Raw genomic sequence first — 21,445 nt, 5'->3', positions numbered from 1 at the left:
GACCAGTGTAAAGGGCCTTGAGCGGATCCCGATGAGCGTCGTGGCGGATGAACACATATTTGGTGTTTTTCAGCTCTGCTGGGACGTGGGAGCTCTGAATGCCGTGATGCGATGTTGGTACTGGTGCAAAACACCCGGCTGACTCCTGGTGGCTGAGGAGTTGGTCGGATGCGGACCATGGTTCTGTTGGTGTTGGAAGAAAGTCCCCTGGCACTCGCAGCGGCTGACCATAGACTAGCTCTGCAGAGGACGAGCGAAGATCTTCCTTGGGTGCCGTGCGAAGACCCAACAGGACCCATGGTAGCTTGTCTGCCCATCCAGCGCCTTGGAGGTGGGCCCTCAGTGCGGCTTTTAGCGACCTGTGAAATCGTTCACACAGGCCATTCGCCTGTGGATGGTAGGCTGTGGTGCGATGTAGCTTGATGCCGAGCCCCTGAGCCACTGCATTCCAGAGCTCAGAGGTAAACTGCGGTCCATGGTCAGAAGAGATGTCCACGGGTACCCCGAAATGGGTGACCCAAGAGGAGATGAACGCCCTGGCTACGTCTGCCGAAGTGGTGGATGACAAGGGAACTGCCTCTGGCCATCTAGGGGTGCGGTCTACCATCGTTAGGATATGTGTAAACCCATGGGAAGGTGGAAGTGGCCCCACCAGGTCCACATGCATGTGGTCGAACCATCGTTCTGGAACTGCAAAGTTGGCCAATGGAGCTTTGACGTGGCACTGCACCTTGGCCTTTTGGCAGACCACGCAGGTGTTGGCCCAGTCGTGGACATCCATATGCATGCCCCGCCAAACGAACATGGACGACATCAGCCTTTGCGAGGCCTTCATTCCAGGGTGTGACAACCCATGTATGGCGTCAAACACTTTGCGGCTCCAGGCGACCGGCACGATAGGGCAAGGATCTCCTACGGAGACGTCACAAAGTAGCGTGGTGCCTGCGGCATGGAATTTGATGTCGGCCCCTTGGAGGCTAGAGGGGCTGGTATGGTATGTCTGCACCTCCGGATACGAGGCTTGATCTGCGGCCATGAGGGCATAGTCGATGCCAAGCTGGACCACATGAACGGTCGTGCGGGAGAGGCAATCTGCCACCAGGTTGTCTTTACCGGCCACGTGCTGAATATCTGTAGTGAATTCAGAGATAAACGTTAGCTGACATTGTTGTCGGGCTGACCACGGTTCGGCGGTCTTGGCCATAGCGAAAGTTAGTGGCTTATGGTCCACAAAAGCAGTGAAAGGACGTCCTTCCAACAAAAACCGGATATGGCGGATGGCCAGAAAAAGCGCTAGCAACTCCCTGTCGAAGGGACTGTACGCTCGCTCGTTCTGCCATAGTTGATGGCTGAAAAACACCAGCGATTGCCACGTTCCGTTCACCCACTGTTCCTGTACTGCACCGATGGCGTAGTCTGACGCGTCGGTGGTGAGGGCAATGGTGGCTCCTGGCAGTGTGCGCGCCAGCATGGTCGCATTGGCCAAGGCACTTTTGGTGTCAGCGAAAGCACGGTCCATGTCGACCATCCAGCTTACCGGATCCTTGCCAGACTTGCCCTTGAGGGCCTCGTATAGGGGTTGCATGAGCAGTGCTGCCTTAGGCACAAAACGGTGGTAAAAGTTTACCATTCTGAGGAATTCTTGCAGGGCCTTAATATTCTGTGGGCGTGGAAAAGATGTTACTGCCTCCACCTTCGTTTGCAAAGGAACTGTTCCTTCCGAGGTGATGCGATGCCCCAGGAAATCAATTCGTTGCAGGCCGAACTGGCACTTGGCCGGGTTGATGATCAGGCCGTGTTGGCTGAGGCACCGGAAAAGGGTGCGTAAATGATAGATGTGCTGCTCCTTGTTAGGGCTGGCAATGAGAATATTGTCCAAGTAGATGAATATGAACTGAAGGTCCCGAAGTACGGAGTCCATCAGGCGCTGGAAAGCCTGTGCAGCATTCTTCAGTCCAAACGGCATCCGCAGAAATTCAAAAATTCCGAACGGGGTGATGACTGCAGTTTTCGGGATGTCTTGTGGGTGCACCGGGACCTGGTGGTAGCCACGGACAAGGTCAACTTTGGAAAAAATGGTATTTCCTGCCAAATGGGCAGAGAAATCCTGGATATGAGGGCTTGGGTACCGATCAGGAGTAGTGGCATCATTTAGGCGTCGGTAGCCGCCGCATGGCCGCCATCCACCGCCAGGCTTCGGGACAATTTGGAGAGGTGAAGACCAGGGACTATTCGGCCGGCGAATAATCCCTAAGCGTTCCATTGTGGCAAACTCTGCTTTCGCAGCTGCGAGCTTGCAAGGTGCGAGGCGCCGGGCCCGTGCGTAGACCGGGGGGCCAGTAGTGGTGATGTGGTGTTCGACTCCATGTTTCGTGGCCGTGGAGGGGAAGGTGGGTCTGGTCAGGTCTGGGAATTCGACTAGCAGGCGAGTGAACTCATCCGGAGTCGGGAAAGCACACAAGACGGTGCGCGATATGGCATTACTGCAGTGGCAAGGGATAGAGTGAAATGTGGCCACATTGATTAACCGTCGGTTCCGCACATCGACCAGGAGGCCGCTGGTGCACAGGAAATCTGCACCGAGAATGGCTTGTGAAAACTTGGCCATAACAAATTCCCAAACAAATCGCTGGCCGCCGAAGCACACCTGGACCCGCCGTTTGCCGAAGGTCCGAATAGCCCTCCATTAGCTGCCTCGAGGGAGAGGCCGTGCCTCCCATCCTGTACATCCAGAGCTGACGCGGGTAGGATGCTACACTACGCCCCGGAGTCACATAGGAATCGCCGACCGGAGAGGGAGTCGGTGATAAACAGGAGCTTGCCTGAATTTCCGATTGCCATCGTAGCCGCGGGGCACCCGTTAGACCCGTTCCTCTTTTGGCAGAGTTGCTGTTGTTGTTATTTTGTTTTGGGCGAGGAGCTGCAGGGAGGGTGGCAGCATCTTGCTTTTGCATCAAAACGGGCGTGGTAGAAGCACAGCCCCGCGGGTTGAGGAGCCGGGGCAGCGTCTGTGGGGGATGGGCGCCTCGTGGCAGTGCAGTACTGTTGCATCACCGCGATAATCTTGTCCGCTTCGGCAGCAAGCGCTGCGCAGTCTGTGACTTCGGACCTGGCCAGGGCAGCTTGTACTTGCTCCGGTAACTGACTGAGGAATAGCTCCCTAAAGAGGAAGCATTCCGGTTCAGAGCCAAGGAGCATCAGCATTTGGCTCATTAGCTCAGACGGCTTGGAATCCCTGAGGCCGGGCATAGCGAGCAGTCGGCGGGCGCGCTCCGACTTCATGAGCCCGAAGACCTGTAACAATCGCGCCTTGAGTGTTTCATACTTGCGGTCGTCCGGGGGTTTCTCAAGCAGGCTGATGATCTGCGAGGCGGTGGAGCTGCCGAGTGCGGAGACCACGTAGAAGTAACGGGTCTGATCCGCAATGATGTTTCGGAGTGCAAAATGGGCTTCAACCTGGATGAACCACGAGGTCACTTGTTGCTCCCAGAATTGCGGTAGCTACAATGTAACGGCGTTTGTTTCCATGCTTTGTTCCTTCTGCGAAAACCATTCGCAAAAGTCGGGGTCACCAATGTAGGAATGTCTAATTCCTATCAAAAGACTGAGGTCGACTCAGGCGATCAATCAAAAGATGTTTAATGTAAAACTAACTGAGTTTAACAAACAAAAGCACGAGAACTACGAATACAGGTCTAGTCAGTTCGGAGGCTCCACGAGGACTGCTTGGGCAGTCCCGTGGCCAGCGTCATGATGTCATCACGTTTTTCCCGCCGTTGGGGGAGCACGTGATGAACGGCGTGACGTCATCGCGTTTGCCCGCGCTCTTAAAGGGACCGTGCTCTGTACATGCAAACAATTTATACAAAGATACAGATTCAGGCTGTAGCTAACACATTGTTAAAGGGAATTATATACAGTTGATCCGAGTCCCTTCGTGGCTCTGCCACATCCTAATCAATAGAAAACTGCAGGCTGGTTAGTAACCCTTTCTTATAAACCAGTTGCTGGATATAAGACGGCATTGGAGCCTGAAACGTCAACATCTACATTACATATTATATATGTGCTCACCAATATCACTGAGCAAATGCAATGATATGAATACAAACCCTTAAATTGAATATTGACAATATAATTGAATAAACACAATATTTCCAAGTTGATTCAATAAATGTGATATTTCCAATGTCATTCAATAAATGTTTTACTAATATCATTCACTAAAAGTAATATTACCATCAAGCGGGTGGGTAATTTTAAATTGTGGCCATAGTGTAAAGCGGGCAATATCGGGTCAGTTTCCTGTTATAAACCTTGCCCAATGGAAAAGGAATCCAAGCGAGGTGTAGAACGGGCGGCCGGTCTGATATTGACAGTTTTACATTTTTGCCTGAAGAGTTAAAAATTACTTCAATAAATATACATGATTAGTTACATGTAAAATAGCCAGCAAAATCATTCAATAAATACAATATTGTGAATATCATTAATTAAATGTAATATTACAAATGTCATTCAATAAACACTGATGGTTTGGGTGGGGGATTTTTAAATTTTTTTATCACCAGGTGATATGTGGCCAATGGTGAACCGGCCGCCCACATTACACCATGTCCCATTTTCAGAAAATCGATTGAGGTGTAAAACAACAGCTGATTCACAGGTGCCCGTGTTTTACCTGGCGATGAGAGTGAAATTCAACTTCAGCGGGTTTGCTAAACAGGCGGTAGCGGAAAAGCCGCCTGTTATACACCCCGGCCCATTTTACAGTTAAAGGAATGGAAAGGTACTTCAGGCAGCCTTGCTGCTACTGCCCATTTGACACCCACCAACATTGAATTTCACCCCCCCCCCACCCCCGCAGTACCACCAATATCATTCATTGGGGTTAATGTTACCTTCCAGAGATGGTGTAAAATGGGTGATGCCCATTATACACCTCGCCTGACGTTCCCTTCTGCTGAAGGCAATGGAAGGCGGACAGAAAGCAAAGAGTTGGAATAAACGGGTCATTTTCCGAGTGGCAGGTAGTGACTAGTGGGGTACCGCAAGGATCGGTCCTAGGACCCCAGCTGTTCACAATATATATTAATGATCTGGACGAGGGAATTGGATGTAATATCTCCAAATTTGCAGACGACACAAAGCTGGGTGGGAGGGTAAGCTGTGAGGAGGATGTCGTGAAACTCCAGTACGATTTGGACAGGTTGGGTGATTGGGCAGAAACATGGCAAATGCACTATAATGTGGATAAATGTGAGGTTATCCACTTTGGTGGCCAAAGCAGGAAGGCAGATTATTATTTGAATGGCAATAGATAGGGAGAAGGGGAAGTGCAAAGAGACCTGGGTGTTCTTTTGCACCAGTCGCTGAAGGTAAGCATGCAGGTGCAGCAGGCGGTTAAGAAGGCAAATGGTATGTTGGCCTTCGTAGCAAGAGGGTTCGAGTACAGGAACAAGGATGTCTTGCTACAGTTGTACAGGGCCTTGGTGAGACCGCACCTTGAGTATTGTGTGCAGTTTTGGTCACCTTATCTGAGGAAGGATGTTCTTGCCATGGAAGGAGTGCAGCGTAGATTCACCAGGCTGAAACCTGGGATGGCAGGAATGACGTATGAGGAGAGATTGTGTCGATTGGGCTTATACTCACTGGAGCTTAGAAGATTGAGAGGGGATCTCATCGAAACCTATAAAATTCTGTCAGGCCTGGACAGACTAGATGCAGGAAGGATGTTTCTGATGGCTGGGGAGTCCAGAACCAGGGGTTATAGTCTAAGGATAAGGGGTAAGCCATTTAGGACTGAAATGAGGAGGAATTTCTTCACCCAGAGAGTGGTGAACCTGTGGAATTCTCTGTCACAGAGGGCGGTGGAGGCCAGTTCATTAAATATATTCAAGATAGAGTTGGATATATTTCTTAAGGCTAAAGGGATCAAGGGATCTGGGGAGAAGGCAAGGACAGGGTACTGAATTTGGATGATCAGCCATGATCTCATTGAATGGTGGAGCAGGCTTGAAGGGCCGAATGGCCTACTCCTGCTCCTATCTTCTATGTTTCTATGTTTCTATGAAACCAGGCAGGGTGTATAATGGGCAGTCTGTTCGATATCCCTGATGCTACACTACCCCCCAAGTGAAAATCACCCCTGTGGTTCGCTGCATTGATTCAAATGATTACACTCACTTGATGTTTGGTTTTGCTGCTGCAACCATCTATCAACCTGTCCCTTGATGAGTCCGTGGAAACCAGCGTGAGTGATTGTGTATTTGTCCCAGCAACTCTTGCTCAATGCTTCCGCTATCCATTGCAGTTATTTTCATATTTTTGTCGTAATAGCCTATCTTGCAGCCATCCAAAAGCCCTATAACACTATACTCCGGCAGATCAGCGCTCCCATGGTTCAGGGTGTAGTAATATAGCAGAGAGTGAGAATCTAGGACATAATAAAAAAATCATTGGAATATCAAATATTAGAAATGTCAGTTTGCTGAACAACTTGGGAAAAAATAATTTATTCAGAGAAATGCGAGATCACTGGATATTTTGCCATTGGTCACGTGTTAAACCATTGCAGAGAAGGCAAAATGAGCATTAATATTAAATATTATCCATTACAAGTATATTCTCATTTTCGAAATAAATGAAAAATGTGAAGGTTCGAATAAGTTACATCATCTCATCTCATTTTTAAAACGTAACTTTAAGATTTTAGTCCCACGTCTGACCTGGGTATTCTTTGGTGAATTAGTGAGGAAGTGCACCCAGAATTATGGTACTAAGCCGAGCAGAATCCATCCCCGGTGTGTGCGCAGTGATCTGTTCCCAGCCTGCTGCTTGCAGCGACATTAAAATTGGCCTCAGATTTGGTGAGCCAAAGAGCGGTAAAAGCATCTTGAATATATGCAAATTGGGGTTAAAGGACATTATCAAGGCCCTCAACAACATTTCCCTCTCTGCCCACATTGTTACCACTAGTTCCTGATCCGGCCCACACATTGGGACTACTCGGGAGGCAGATATTAAAGGGTTCCACAGTTGGTCTTGTTACATCCGTGTAATAATAAGAAAAGGACTGCAGGAGAACGGTACAACAGGTGTTTACTCAACGTGGTTCAAACTGCAACTGAAACAACAGATTACTACTCAGCGTGAAATACAGGTGTGGTCACTGCCGGTACTACAGTATACACGAGCTGTAGAACGTAGTTCCCCCCTTAAAGGTACATACATTACAATTCCTCCCCTTTTAGATTAACAGTACCATAACACGCATTTCACAATTAAATATCAAACTAATTACAATTAACACTTTTAACATGCAACATTAGCTGCAAATAGACTATATATAAATTCAGTCTTTGGGGAGGCTTCCTGATCCTTTCTGGATAACGCCTTTCCCGGTGTCTTGCTCTTGGTGCGGAGGCGATTCTGGCCCCCTATCGTCGGTTGGTTCATCAGCTTCCGATGCTACTGTTTCTGGGGTAGATGCTACCTGTACGTCGGGATCATCACCAGGTACATATGGGCGAGGCATGGGGTTGACTCGTTCCTGTGACTCTAGGATCTGGTCAGCATGGCGTCTCACGATGCTCTCCCCAACGTCCACTGTGTACATTAGTGGCCCCTGCTTGTGCATATCGTTCCTGGTTGCCATTTCTCTGTTCGGTAGTCGTGGGCCAAGACTGGTTGCCCTACATTGAAGCTCCTTGTCGGCTTCTCATTGATGTGCTGGAATTGCTTACTCTCAACATCTCTTCGTACATTTGGTCTGAGCAAATCCAGACGAGATCTCAACCTTCGGTTAAAGAACATCATGGCCGGGGCCTGGTTGGTGACTGCATGTGTCGCATTTCTGTAGGCTAACAGGAAATTGTCCACCTTATGCTGCAGTGGAATGTCGTCATCGCACATGGCCTTTACTGCTTTTTTAAAGGTTTGTCCGAACCTCTCAGCCAATCCATTTGTGGCTGGATGATACGGGGCGGATGTGTAATGCCTTACCCCATTCCTTTTCATAAATCTTCGAAACTCTTCGGACACAAACTGTGGTCCGTTATCAGAGCAAATCTGCTCTGGCAAGCCGCTCCTGGCAAAAATGGTCCATAGGACTGCAATAGTTTTCTCCGTGGTGGTGGAGGACATTTTGATCACCTCAGGCCATTTCGAGTGCGCATCCACGACTATTAAAAACATTGAGTCCATGAATGGACCAGCAAAATCAATATGCACCCGTTGCCATGGAGATGCGGGCCACTCCCATGGGTGTAGAGGGGCATGTGGTGGTGCACTTTGGACCTTCTGGCATCCTGAGCAGCTCTTTGTCAGGTCCTCGATTTGCTGATCGATCCCCGGCCACCACACATAAGCCCTAGCAAGGCTTTTCATTTTCACCCCTCCCAGATGACCTTCATGAAGCTCATTGAGCACTCCCTCCCTTAACATGGGTGGAATTACCACTCGGGATCCACACATCAAGGTCCCCTGGCATACTGACAGCTGTTCTCTTCTGGATGAGAATGCTGACAACAGTGAGTCGCCATGTGCTGGCCATCCCTTCACCGTCAAATCATATACCCGAGACAGTGTCGGGTCATTTCGGGTCTCCTTCTCTATACCAGCGTTAGTTACTGGCAAGCATTCAATTATAGTCGAATGAAATATTTTGACAGGATCCACTGCTGGTGCTTCCTCCACAGTAGGCAGTGGCAGGCGTGATAGCCCATCAGCGTTTCCATGCTGTTTCGTGCCCTTATACTCGGTTTCATATTGGTGCGCCCCTAGAAAAAGGGACCATCTTTGTAGCCGTTGCGCAGTCATCACCGGAACGCCCTTCTTTGGACTAAAGATGGAGGCAAGTGGTTGGTGGTCAGTCAGCAAGGTGAACTTCTGCCCGTGCAGATAGTGATTGAACTTTTTCACTCCCCACACTAGGCTGAGGGCCTCCCTGTCAATTTGGGCATAGTTACGCTCGGCTGAGGTTAGTGACCGAGACGCAAAGGCTACTGGCCTCTCCGAGCCGTCCGGGAATTTGTGCGACAGCACCGCTCCAATGCCATAGGGTGATGCATCACATGCCAACCGAATTGGTAGTGCTGGGATGAAATGAGCCAACACCTCTTTTGATGTGATCAATGCTTTGCTCTTCTGGAAAGCTCATTTACATTCGCCACTGCACTTCCATGGTACCCCCGTTTGCAGTAGGGTGTTCAGTGGGTGTAGTACGGCAGACAAATTCGGCAAGAGCTTATGGTAGTAGTTCACCAGCCCGAGGAACGACCTCAGTTGTGACACATTTTCCGGTGCTGGAGCCTTGACAACTGCCTCAATCTTTTCAGGGGACTTATGTAACCCCTCTTTATCAATAACGAGGCCACAATACAAGATCTGCTTCTGGAAAAACTCGCATTTGTGGCGATTAGCTCGGAGCCCATATTCCTTCAATCTAGTGAGCACCTGCTCCAGGTTGGCGAGGTGATCACTGTCATTTTCGCCCGTGAGTAGGATGTCGTCCAAATAACACTGGGTCCCTGGAATCCCTTGCAGGACTAGTTCCATTGCCCTTTGCCAAATAGCCGGAGCTGATGCTACCCCGAACACCAGCCAGTTGTATTGGTAGAGACCTTTATAAGTGTTGAACGTGAGGTACTGTTTCGAGGCTTCTTCTACCTCCATTTGCAGGTACGCCTGGGCCAGATCAATCTTAGTGAAGCATTTCCCTCCAGATAGCGAGGCGAAAATATCTTCAATCCGCGGAAGTGGATATTGTACAGTGTGAAGGACTGGGTTCACTGTCACCTTAAAGTCCCCACAGATGCGAACATTCTTTGGTTCCCCAGACATATTACTCAATGACCTCTTCATTACAGGAACGATGGGTGTAGCCCACTCGCTCCAGTCCACTTTGGACAGTACTCCTGAGCGTTCCAAACCCTCCAGCTCTGCTTTGACGACTGGGCGGATCGCATTAGGTACCGGTCTGGCCTTAAAAAACTTTGGGCTTGCATTTTCCTCTATTTTGATCGTCGCTGTTATGCCTTTTAGTGTTCCGAGTCCCTGCTGGAACACTTCTTGTGCGTCAGTTAGCATTTTTGACAGTCGTCCAGGTGTGATGTCGTCATCCTTTTTGGCATCTAGAGTCAGTGCTTGTATGGAATGCCAATCTAGCTGTATTTTCCGGATCCATTCAGATCCTAGTAGTGGTGGTCCTCCATCTGGCAATACATATAAGTCAATTTTTGGTGGTTCCTTGCCGTTATATATAACGTTCACCCTTATTTTTTCTTTGGGGTAGATTTTTGGCCCGTGTACGTCTTCAAGACAATCTTTGTATCTCTCAAGGGCATATGTGAGAATATCCGCTTGTAGTCCCTTCGGTTTATGACTGTTAGGGCTGATTCTGTGTCCAATTCCAGTTTCACTTGGACTCCTGCTATCTTGAGCGTGACCCAGATAGTTTGGTGATCCTCCATTTTGATCACATTATGTAGTTTCAGACAACTCAGCTCCTTGCTTCCGGAGTCTGTATCACTCTTCTGTTCGTCTGAACTACTCTCCGTCACCTTATGTACCTTCTTGTACTTCTCCTGTGGAGATTTCTTGCTGCTGGTTTTCTTTCCCGACCTGCAGACTCTTGCTTTGTGTCCTACTTTTCCACACTGTCTGCACACTTTGTCCTTGAACCAGCAATCATTATGGTCGTGTGTTGTTCTGCCGCAGCGATAGCACTTCACTGTTCCGTATGACATTTCATTTGTGCCATATTCTTGCGGTCTCCGTTGTATCTCTGCCACGCCCCGTGCTGCTGCTTCGTGTGATACTGCAATGCTGAAAGCCTTGTCCAGCGTAAGATCCTTTTCTGATAGAAGCCATTTCTGGGTTCCTTCACTTCGAAGCCCACACACAAACATGTCCCTTAAAGTATCTGCTAGTCCCGTTCCAATCTGGCAGTGTTTCGATAGCTTGCGCAGTTCCGTTAAATACTCAGCATCATTTTCAGCTTTATGCTGGTTCCTTTTGTGAAACTTAAATCTTTCTGCTATCAGCAGCGGTGTGGGGTTTAAGTGGTCCTGTAGGATTGACACTATGTTTTCAAAATCCTTTTCTACTGGCTTCTCTGGGGTTACTAGGTTTCGTAGTAAGCCATACGTTTTTGCACCCATTGAATTCAACAATACCAGAGCTTTCTTGTCATCTGGCACTTCATTCGCCTTGCAGTATACTTCTGTGCGTTCGACATATGTCGTCCAAACTTCGACTTCATTGTCGAACGCTGTGATACTGCCACTCTTCGGCATTTTTTGGTGTGGTTTGACTGGCTTAAAATGGCGTCTCCCGCGCTTTCCTTTCTTCCCCGCTGTGGCTTAAAATGGCGTCTCCCGCGCTGCTGCCAACGCCGCTCTCGGTGGTCCTCGTTACAATGGCAGTGTCTCGCGTATTCCTGCGCGACTCTCTCCCCCGTTGACGCTGCTCGGCCCTTGACCACCGGCTGCGCTCTGCTCTCTCTCGCCTCTCTCCCCCGTTGACGCAGCTCGGTCCTGAACACCGGCTGCACCCTGTGCGCTCTGCCCTCTCTCTGTCCCCCGTCGACGCTGCTCGGCCTTTTTCTGTGCCGCTCGGTCGGGCTCTAGCCCTTCGCTGTCCGGGAAGGGTCTGCGCAGTACCTGTTGCCAGCCCGTTTTGCTGGACCATCATGACTGGAAAGCCAAGCCTGGCTCTCAACAGCCTCCCCTGCGATGCTCAAATCTCTGCTGGATAACTGGGCGGTTGCCCGTGGTCGATGCCTGTGCTTCTGGACTCGACCTTCTTCCACTGTTCTCCAGGAGCGAATCCCTGGGAGGTGATGCAGAGTTGCAGGTAGGTTCGAATCTGCTCGTCGCCACTGTTACGTCTGTGTATTAATAAGAAAAGAACTGCAGAGACGGTACAACAGGTGTTTACTGAACATGGTTCAAACTGCAACTGACTGTACAGATCACTACTCAGGGTTTATATTCAGGTGTGGTCACTGCTGGTACTACAGGATACAGGAGCTGTAAAAAGCAGTTCTCCCCCTAAAAGGTACATACATTACAATTCCTCCCCTTTTAGATTAACAGTACCATAACATTCATTGAACAATTAAATATCAAACTAATTACAATTAACACTTTTAACATGCAACATTAGCTGAAAATAGTCTATTTATAAATTCAGTCTTTGGGGAGGCTTCCTTATCCTTTCTGGATAGCGCCTTTCCCGGTGTCTTGCTCTTGTTGCGGAGGCGATTCTGGCCCCCTAGCGTCGGTTGGTTCATCAGCTTCCGATGCTACAGTTTCTGGGGTAGATGCCACCTGTACGTCAGGTTCATCACCAGGTACATATGGGCGAGGCATGGGGTTGACTCGTTCCTGTGACTCTAGGATCTGGTCAGCATGGCATCTCACGATGCTCTCCCCAACGTCCACTGTGTACATTAGTGGCCCCTGCCGTGTGCATATCGTTCCTGGTTGCCATTTCTCTGTTTGGTAGTCGCGGGCCAAGACTGGTTGCCCTACATTGAAGCTCCTTGTCGGCTTCTCATTGATGTGCTGGAATTGCTTACTCTCAACATCTCTTTGTACATTTGGACTGAGCAAATCCAGACGAGATCTCAACCTTCGGTTAAAGAACATCATGGCCGGGGCCTGGTTGGTGACTGCATGTGTTGCATTTCTGTAGGCTAACAGGAAATTGTCCACCTTATGCTGCAGTGGAATGTCGTCATCGCACATGGCCTTTACTGCTTTTTTAAAGATTTGTACGAACCTTTCAGCCAATCCATTTGTGGCTGGATGATACGGGGCGGATGTGTAATGCCTTACCCCATTCCTTTTCATAAATCTTCGAAACTCTTCGGACACAAACTGTGGTCCGTTATCAGAGCAAATCTGCTCTGGCAAGCCGTTCCTGGCAAAAATGGTCCGTAGGACTGCAATAGTTTTCCCCGTGGTGGTGGAGGGCATTTTGATCACCTCAGGCCATTTCGAGTGCGCATCCATGGCTATTAAAAACATTGAGTCCATGAATGGACCAGCAAAATCAATATGCACCCGTTGCCATGGAGATGAGTGCTACTCCCATGGGTGTAGAGGGGCATGTGGTGGTGCATTTTGGACCTTCTGGCATCCTGAGCAGCTCTTTGTCAGGTCCTCGATTTGCTGATCGATCCCTGGCCACCACACATAAGCCCTAGCAAGGCTTTTCATTTTCACCCCTCCCAGATGACCTTCGTGAAGCTCATTGAGCACTCTCTCCCTTAACTTGGGTGGAATTACCGCTCGGGATCCACACATCAAGGTCCCCTGGCATACTGACAGCTGTTCTCTTCTGGATGAGAATGCTGGCAACAGTGAGTCACCATGTGCTGGCCATCCCTTCACTGTCAAATCATATACCCGAGACAGTGTCGGGTCATTTCGGGTCTCCTTCTCTATACCAGCGTTAGTTACTGGCAAGCATTCAATTATAGTCGAATGAAATATTTCGACAGGATCCACTGCTGGTGCTTCCTCCGCAGTAGGCAGTAGCAGGCGTGATAGCCCATCAGCGTTTCCATGCTGTTTCGTGCCCTTATACTCGATTTCATATTGGTGCGCCCCTCGAAAAAGGGACCATCTTTGTAGCCGTTGCGCAATCATCACCGGAACGCTCTTCTTTGGATTAAAGTTGGAGACAAGTGGTTGGTGGTCAGTCAGCAAGGTGAACTGCCCGTGCAGATAGTGATTGAACTTTTTCACTCCCCACACTAGGCTGAGGGCCTCCCTGTCAATCTGGGCATAGTTACGCTCGGCTGAGGTTAGTGACTGAGACGCAAAGGCTACTGGCCTCTCCGAGCCGTCAGGGAATTTGTGTGACAGCACCGCTCCAATGCCATAGGGTGATGCATCACACGCCAACCGAATTGGTTGTGCTGGGTTGAAATGAGCCAACACCTCTTTTGATGTGATCAATGCTTTGCTCTTCTGGAAAGCTCGTTTACATTCGTCACTCCACTTCCATGGTACCCCCGTTTGCAGTAGGGTGTTCAGTGGGTGTAGTATGGTAGACAAATTCGGCAAGAACTTATTGTAGTAGTTCGCCAGCCCGAGGAACGACCTCAGTTGTGACACATTTTCCGGTGCTGGAGCCTTGACTACTGCAGCAATCTTTTCAGGGAACTTATGTAACCCCTCTTTATCAATAACGTGGCCACAATACGAGATCTGCTTCTGGAAAAACTCACATTTGTGGTGATTAGCTCGGAGCCCATATTCCTTCAATCTAGTGAGCACCTGCTCCAGGTTGGCGAGGTGATCACTGTCATTTTCGCCCATGAGCAGGATGTCGTCCAAATAACACTGGGTCCCTGGAATCCCTTGCAGGACTTGTTCCATTGCCCTTTTCCAAATAGCCGGAGCTGATGCTACCCTGAACAGCAGCCAGTTGCATTGGTAGAGACCTTTATGAGTGTTGATCGTGAGGTACTGTTTCGAGGCTTCTTCTACCTCCATTTGCAGGTACGCCTGGGCCAGATCAACCTTAGTGAAGCATTTCCCCCCAGATAGCGAGGAGAATATATCTTCAATCTGCGGAAGCGGATACTGTACAGTGTGAAGGACTGGGTTCACTGTCACCTTAAAGTCCCCACAGATGCGAACCTTCTTTGGTTCCCCAGGCATCTTACTCAACGACCTCTTCATTACAGGAACGATGGGTGTAGCCCACTCGCTCCAGTCCACTTTGGACAGTACTCCTGAACACTCCAAACCTTCCAGCTCTGCTTCGACGGCTGGGCGGATCGCATAAGGTACCGGTCTGGCCTTAAAAATCTTTGGGCTTGCATTTTCCTCTATTTTGATCGTCGCTGTTATGGCTTTTAGTATTCCGAGCCCCTGCTGGAACACTTCTTGTGTGTCAGTTAGCATTTTTGACAGTCGTCCAGGTGTGACGTCGTCATCCTTTTTGGCATCTACAGTCAGTGCTTGTATGGAATGCCAATCTAGCTGTATCTTCCAGATCCATTCACATCCTAGTAGTGGTGGTCCTCCATCTGGCAATACATATAGGTCCATTTTTAGTGTTTCCTTGCCGTTATATATAACGTTCACCCTTATTTTTCCTTTGGGGTAGACTTTTTTGCCCCGTGTACGTCTTCATGACAATCTTTGTATCGCTTAAGGGTATATGTGAGAATAGCCGCTTGTAGTCCCTTCGGTTTATGACTGTTAGGGCTGATCCTGTGTCCAATTCCATTTTCACTTGGACTCCTGCTATCTTGAGCGTGACCCAGATAGTTTGGTGATCCTCCATTTTGACCACATTATGTAGCTTCAGACAACCCAGCTCCTTGCTTCCGGAGTCTGTATCACTCTTCTGTTCGTCTGAACTACTCTCCGTCACCTTATGTACCTTCTTGTACTTCTCCTGTGGAGATTTCTTGCTGCTGGTTTTCTTTCCCGACCTGCAGACTCTTGCTATGTGTCCTACTTTTCCACACTGTCTGCACACTTTGTCCTTGAACCAGCAATCATTATGGTCGTGTGTTGTTCTGCTGCAGCGATAGCACTTCACTGTTCCGTATGACATTTCATTTGTGCCATATTCTTGCGATCTCTGTTGTACCTCTGCCGCGCCCCGTGCTGCTGCTTCGTGTGATACTGCAATGCTGAAAGCCTTGTCCAGCGTAAGTTCCTTTTCTGATGGAAGCCGCTTCTGGGTTCCTTCACTTTGAAGCCCACACACAAACTTGTCCCTTAAAGTATCTGCTAGTCCCGTTCCAAACTGGCAGTGTTTCGATAGCTTGCGCAGTTCCGTTAAATACTCAGCATTACTTTCATCTTTATGCTGGTTCCTTTTGTGAAACTTAAATCTTTCTGCTATCAGCAGCGGTGTGGGGTTTAAGTGGTCCTGTAGGATTGACACTATGTTTTCAAAATCCTTTTCTACTGGCTTCTCTGGGGTTACTAGGTTTCATAGTAAGCCATACGTTTTTGCACCCATTGAATTCAACAATACCAGAGCTTTCTTTTCATCTGGCAGTTCATTCGCCTTGCAGTATACTTCTGTGCATTCGACATATGTCGTCCAATCTTCGACTTCATTGTCGAACGCTGTGATACTGCCACTCTTCGGCATTTTTGTGTGTGGTTAGACTGGCTTAAAATGGCATCTCCCGCGCTTTCCTTTCTTCCCTGCTGTGGCTTAAAATGGCGTCTCCCACGCTACCGGCTGCACTCTGCTCTCTCTCGCCTCTCTCCCCCGTTGACGCTGCTCGGCCCTTGACCACCGGCTGTGCTCTGCTCTGTCTCACCTCTCTCCCCCATTGACGCCGCTCAGTCCTGAACACCGGCTGCGCCCTGTGCACTCTGCCCTCTCTCTCTCCCCCGTTGATGCTGCTTGGCCTTTATCTGTGCCGCTCGGTCGGACTCTAGCCCTTCGCTGTCCGGGAAGGGTCTGTGCAGTACCTGTTGCCAGCCCGTTTCGCTGGACCACCATGACTGGAAAGCCAAGCCTGGCTCTCAACAGCCTCCCCTGCGATGCTCAAATCTCCGCTGGATGACTGGGCGGTTGCCCGTGGTCGACGCCCGTGCTTCTGGATTCGACCTTCTTCCACTGTTCTCCAGGAGCGAATCCCTGGGAGGTGATGCAGAGTTGCAGGTTGGTTCGAACTTGTTCGTCGCCACTGTTACGTCCTTGTAATAATAAGAAAAGGACTGCAGAGAACGGTACAACAGGTGTTTACTCGACGTGTTTCTAACTGCAACTGAAACAACAGATTACTACTCAGCGTTATATACAGGTGTGGTCACTGCCGGTACTACAGTATACATGAGCTGTAAAAAGTAGTTCCCCCCTTAAAGGTACATACTTTACAGGTCTCAAATAAAATGCTGGAATATATGGGAGACATTTTTCTTCTATTATGTTGTGGGATTTCACTACTTAATCCATTTAAAATGCTTGTACTGGCTGCTGAATATTTTGAACTGTTAATGGGTTTCTGGTAATTGCACTCTGGAATGTCGTGAAGAGTCTGCTGTGATTGGAGGAGAGCCATGGGAAGTGGGGAGGACAGGATTATTAGTGCAGCGGCTAACTTCCAGTAGTGTGAGGCTGTGCAGACAGTAAGAGAGATGTCATAAATAACAACAGAAAATGCTGGAAAAGCTCAGCAGGCCAGGCAACATCCGTGGAGAGAAAATAGAGTCAACGTTTTGGGGCAAACCCTTTGTCAAGACTGGAAAAGCTTAGGAAAAGAAATAGATTAAAAGGCCAGGCTGGGAGAGAACAAAAGAGAAGTGAAGAGACATTAAGATGTATTCAAAATGAGACAAGATGGTGATAGGACTAGTGGAGACAAAAGACAGCTCTAGATTAGGTGTGAAATGCGCTGGCAGAATGGGAGGCAGCTGCCATGTGGGAGAGAAAAAAAGGGAGGGAAGGACCAAAACAAAGGTGTGGATAAAAAATAATTAAAAATGTAATGGGGGCCGAGGTTATGATCTGAAATTGTTGAACTCGATATTGAATCCGGAAGGCTGTAAAATGCCTAATCGGAAGATGAGATGCTGTTCCTCGAGCTTACGCTGAGCTTCCGTGGAACAATGCAAGAGCACGAGTACAGTGAGGTCCGAGTGGGAATGGGGTGGTGAATTAAAGTGACAGGCGACCGGAAGCTCGGGGTCATCCTTATGGACTGAACGGAGGTGTTCCACAAAGCGGACACCCAATCTGCGTTTGGGCTCCCCAATGTAGAGGAGACCACATCGTGAGCAGCGAATACAGTATATTAAATTGCGAGAAGTACAAGTAAATCGCTGTTTCACCTGGAAAGAGAGATGTCATGCCGAGTCTGACCTTGGCAGTCCTGGTGAGGTTATTACATTTCTTCCTGCAATGCAGCCAGATCTTTGGGGAAATGGAATATAAATTTGTCTTGGGCGGCAGCGCGGAATGGGCAATAGCCAATCAGCAGTCAGCTTTGCCCGCCACCTGAAATTCTATTTGATTGAAGTCATTGGAAAAGAAAATTGGGCGATAGGCCAAAACAAGTTGTCGATTGCAATCAGCCGCTTTTGGGTACTGTCCACTTTATAGCCATTGTTGCTGGCATTGGCTTGCTCATCCACCTATCGCCATTACAGCTGGCCAATTTGATGGGCCTATCGTTACCTATTAGTGGAGACGAGGACCACAGTACCGGTGCTTACTTGCTCTACAAGCGCTTCCACCGCTGCCCAGAGAATCGGAGTATAACTGACCATGTCATGCAACCTGATGCTCCAGTAAGTCGCTCTGCATTAACCACCCTTGTTAATGCATCAGGGACTGTAGGCTGCCCTTTAATAAAAAAGCCATGGCACTTATTTCATGTAAATGAAGCCGGATCATGAAATTTATACTGTCCCCGCCAACTTTTTCTCTCGGACGGGTGGAGCATAGGTTTACCAACCCTTCAGAACTATCCCGGAGTCTCCAGGAATGAAAGATTAATCTCCTGGGCACCGCTGCAAGAAACTACAAGAAAGGTAACAACAACAGAACAATCACAATTATAACAGTATTGGAGCTGGGGACAAAAGGCGGGTTGACTGGGCTGGAGGTCATGTGATGAAAGCTCCTGGAACGAGTCCAACCAACGTTGCCAACAGGTCGCTCTGAATCACCGCAAAAGTCCCCATCTACAATTGAAGGACATTACTTCAGTCCTGCAGTAACTCTCCGGTACCTTTGTTCCCTATCGGCACCTCGCCACTTCAACCAACACATGAGCTCCCCCAGGGTATTCACAAGGTCCGAGGCAGTCAGTGTAACCCGGACTAAACACGGAATCATTCAGAGTAAACTGGACTAAACAAGAGGGCAGTCAGTGAAACCCGGACTAAACAAGAGAGTTGTCAGTGTAACCCAGTCTAAAGCAGAGGGCAGTCGGTGTTTCCAGGACTAATACGGGGGCAGTCGGTGTATCCCGGACTAATACGGGGGCAGCCAGTTTAACCCGGATGATACCCGGGTCAAATACGTTGCTCACGATGGCATTCATGTCGTGCAATAATGAATATAGCCGCACAAGTCCAGTCATTTGACTTACCAGGAACCACCCGTTGAAAAAAGTAAAGGCTCAGTAAAGCAAAGAGGAACATGTTTCAGGGAGTCGCTCAGTTAAACCCTGCACAGCGAGACGGGAAGGTTTTGTTGTTATCCGAACCCCTCCCACATTATTCTGCTTATCTCGTTCAGTCAAACCTATTCTATCCATTGGGAAATAAATCACCTCCCGTCACTGGGGAGGGGACCTCTGGCTCTATTCCCAGAATTAGGAACTGCGGGCAGAATTGGATTAGAAGAGAACACACTGGTCAATGACAAAGACTTGAAACTGGAAGAAGGCTGGGACACAAATTGAAAGCACCGGCGAGAATATTTCCCACTGAACCTGATCGGTAGTGATTATAGAGCTGGCTGTTAAAAGCAGCAGCAATCTCCAATCCTGTGTTTTCCCCTTCTCAGAACAGGGGCAAACCTCACTGGCAAATACAGCCTCGCCTTGTTAAGGTCAATGAAAGGCCAATCACAGCCTGGTCACTTTCACTGTTTCTGCTGGGTGCTAGAAAGTTTACAAGCTACACAATCTGAAAATTCAACCCTCCTCCCTTTCAATGGCGGCGTAAATCTATCTGCTGTGAACAGATTGAGGCTCTGCTAAAATAGAGAAAAGAGGAATTTCAGACCAAGCTGCAAATACCCTTGTTCATTGACTGTTATTACTCGCTATACCACTGTACATTTTCACCCTAAAATTACTTTTGGCAATATTAGTGAGACATGTTATTGTCCACTGCTGTAACACTTGTTTTAAATAGGCTGTACCATTAAAAAAAGAGGCAAAGAAAAGTTATGGTGTGGAGATGCCAGAGTTGGACTGGGGTGGACAAATGTAAGAAGTCACACAACACCAGGTTATAGTCCAACAGCTTTATTTGAAAAGTTATACCAACATATTCAGCATTTCACCTCCAATATCTCCAACATTAATTTAGGAACAGGAGGAGGTCATTCATCCCCTCGAGCCTTTTTCCGCCATTCATTTAGACCATGGCTGATCTGTTTTTTAACTCCATCCAATCATGGAATGATACAGCACAGAAGGAGGCCATTCGGCCCATTGTGCCTGTGCCGGCTCTTTGGTAGAACGAATCAATTAGTCCCACCTGTCCTTTCCCCATAGCCCTGTATTTTTGTTTTCCCTTTAACTATTTGTCCAATTCCATTTTCAAAGTTACTGTTAAATCGGCTTCCACCTGATGTCCTGAGGTGGTGAAAGGCGCGGTAGAAATGCGGGTCTTTCTTTCTCTCTTTCTTCCACAGCAGCTGTAACAGGTGCCGGAAGCTGCCTCTGGTGTTCACCCGAACAGCTCCAGGCTGTGAGCAGCAGGCGCCGATCAATTCCAGCAGTCAGTGGGCTCGATCCTGACTTTCTGCGATAGTAAAACGGGCGATAGCCAGTCGGCCGCCCCTTTTACAGCTCTCCAGATTTTTACTGCCATTGAACTCAATAGAAGGGGGAAACAGGGAGAAAGATGGGAAACGGGCGGCCGACTCGCTCTCGCCCTCTTTACACCATCGCACAGAGTCAACATGAGCCCGAATGGACACGCACATGGTGGGAATCCGCTACAAACAGCAAATGTTGCAAATATGCAGCAGGTCAGTGTGAAAGAGACGGAGAGGTTAACTCTGGGAGCTCAATCTTCACCCGAACCTGCATGGATCGCCTCAAAGCTTCATTCTAAAGCGAATCGGAAAGTGTAAAAGATGTTCCCGGGTCGCTGGAACCCGTTTCCCCCTGCGATAAAAGTGAACCTTCCCTCTGTATTTTTAATGATTTGTCCTATTTATTGGGAGGTTTAAAAGGTTTTCCAAGTTCCCAGGAGGTAGAATGAAGCTTTTAAAATGCAGCTTCCCGCCGGCTGGAGTTACACTGAAACAGGTGTGAACCCGAACCGACTGAGCCGCTTTCCTGCAGGAGTCTCGCCGCTGGGCTCTGGGTCACTCGGGGGTCAGGCCGGGACTGGGCTCACAGTTATACTGACACTTCCGTACCCGCAAGCCGCTTAGTGGGAACACACTGCCCGTCCCCCTCCTGCTTATTAGAGCGAACATAGAAGCTGTCACAGTAACTGAGCGGTAATGTCAGGCTGTCCGGACAGTAATGGACATCATCAAATCGTGGCATGCCCCTCCTGCGCTATGTGGGAACTCAGGGACACTTCCTGCGTCCCTGACAACCATGTGTGTGGGAAGTGTATCCAGCTGCAGCTACTGGCAGACCGCATTGCGGCGCTGGAGCTGCAATTGGATTCATACTGGACCATACGCGATGCTGAGAAATTCGTGGATAACACATTTGGGCAGTTGGTCACACTGCAGGCAAAGGTTGGACAGG

At 48.8% G+C, this 21,445-nt stretch overlaps 1 pseudogene; it reads right to left on the bottom strand.

Annotated features, from left to right (window-relative positions):
* Positions 1-19,142, bottom strand: part of LOC147095581 (class I histocompatibility antigen, F10 alpha chain-like) — a 35,165-nt pseudogene extending 16,023 nt beyond the window's left edge.
* Between the last annotated feature and the right edge of the window lie 2,303 nt (positions 19,143-21,445).

This window comes from Somniosus microcephalus, unplaced genomic scaffold (assembly GCF_052327205.1).
Source record: "Somniosus microcephalus isolate GS21.2 unplaced genomic scaffold, FLI_Smic_1.0 unresolved_chr1, whole genome shotgun sequence".
NCBI lineage: Eukaryota > Metazoa > Chordata > Chondrichthyes > Squaliformes > Somniosidae > Somniosus > Somniosus microcephalus.
The sequence above is the reverse complement of the archived record's forward strand: the minus strand, read 5'-3'. Positions and strand labels throughout refer to the sequence as shown.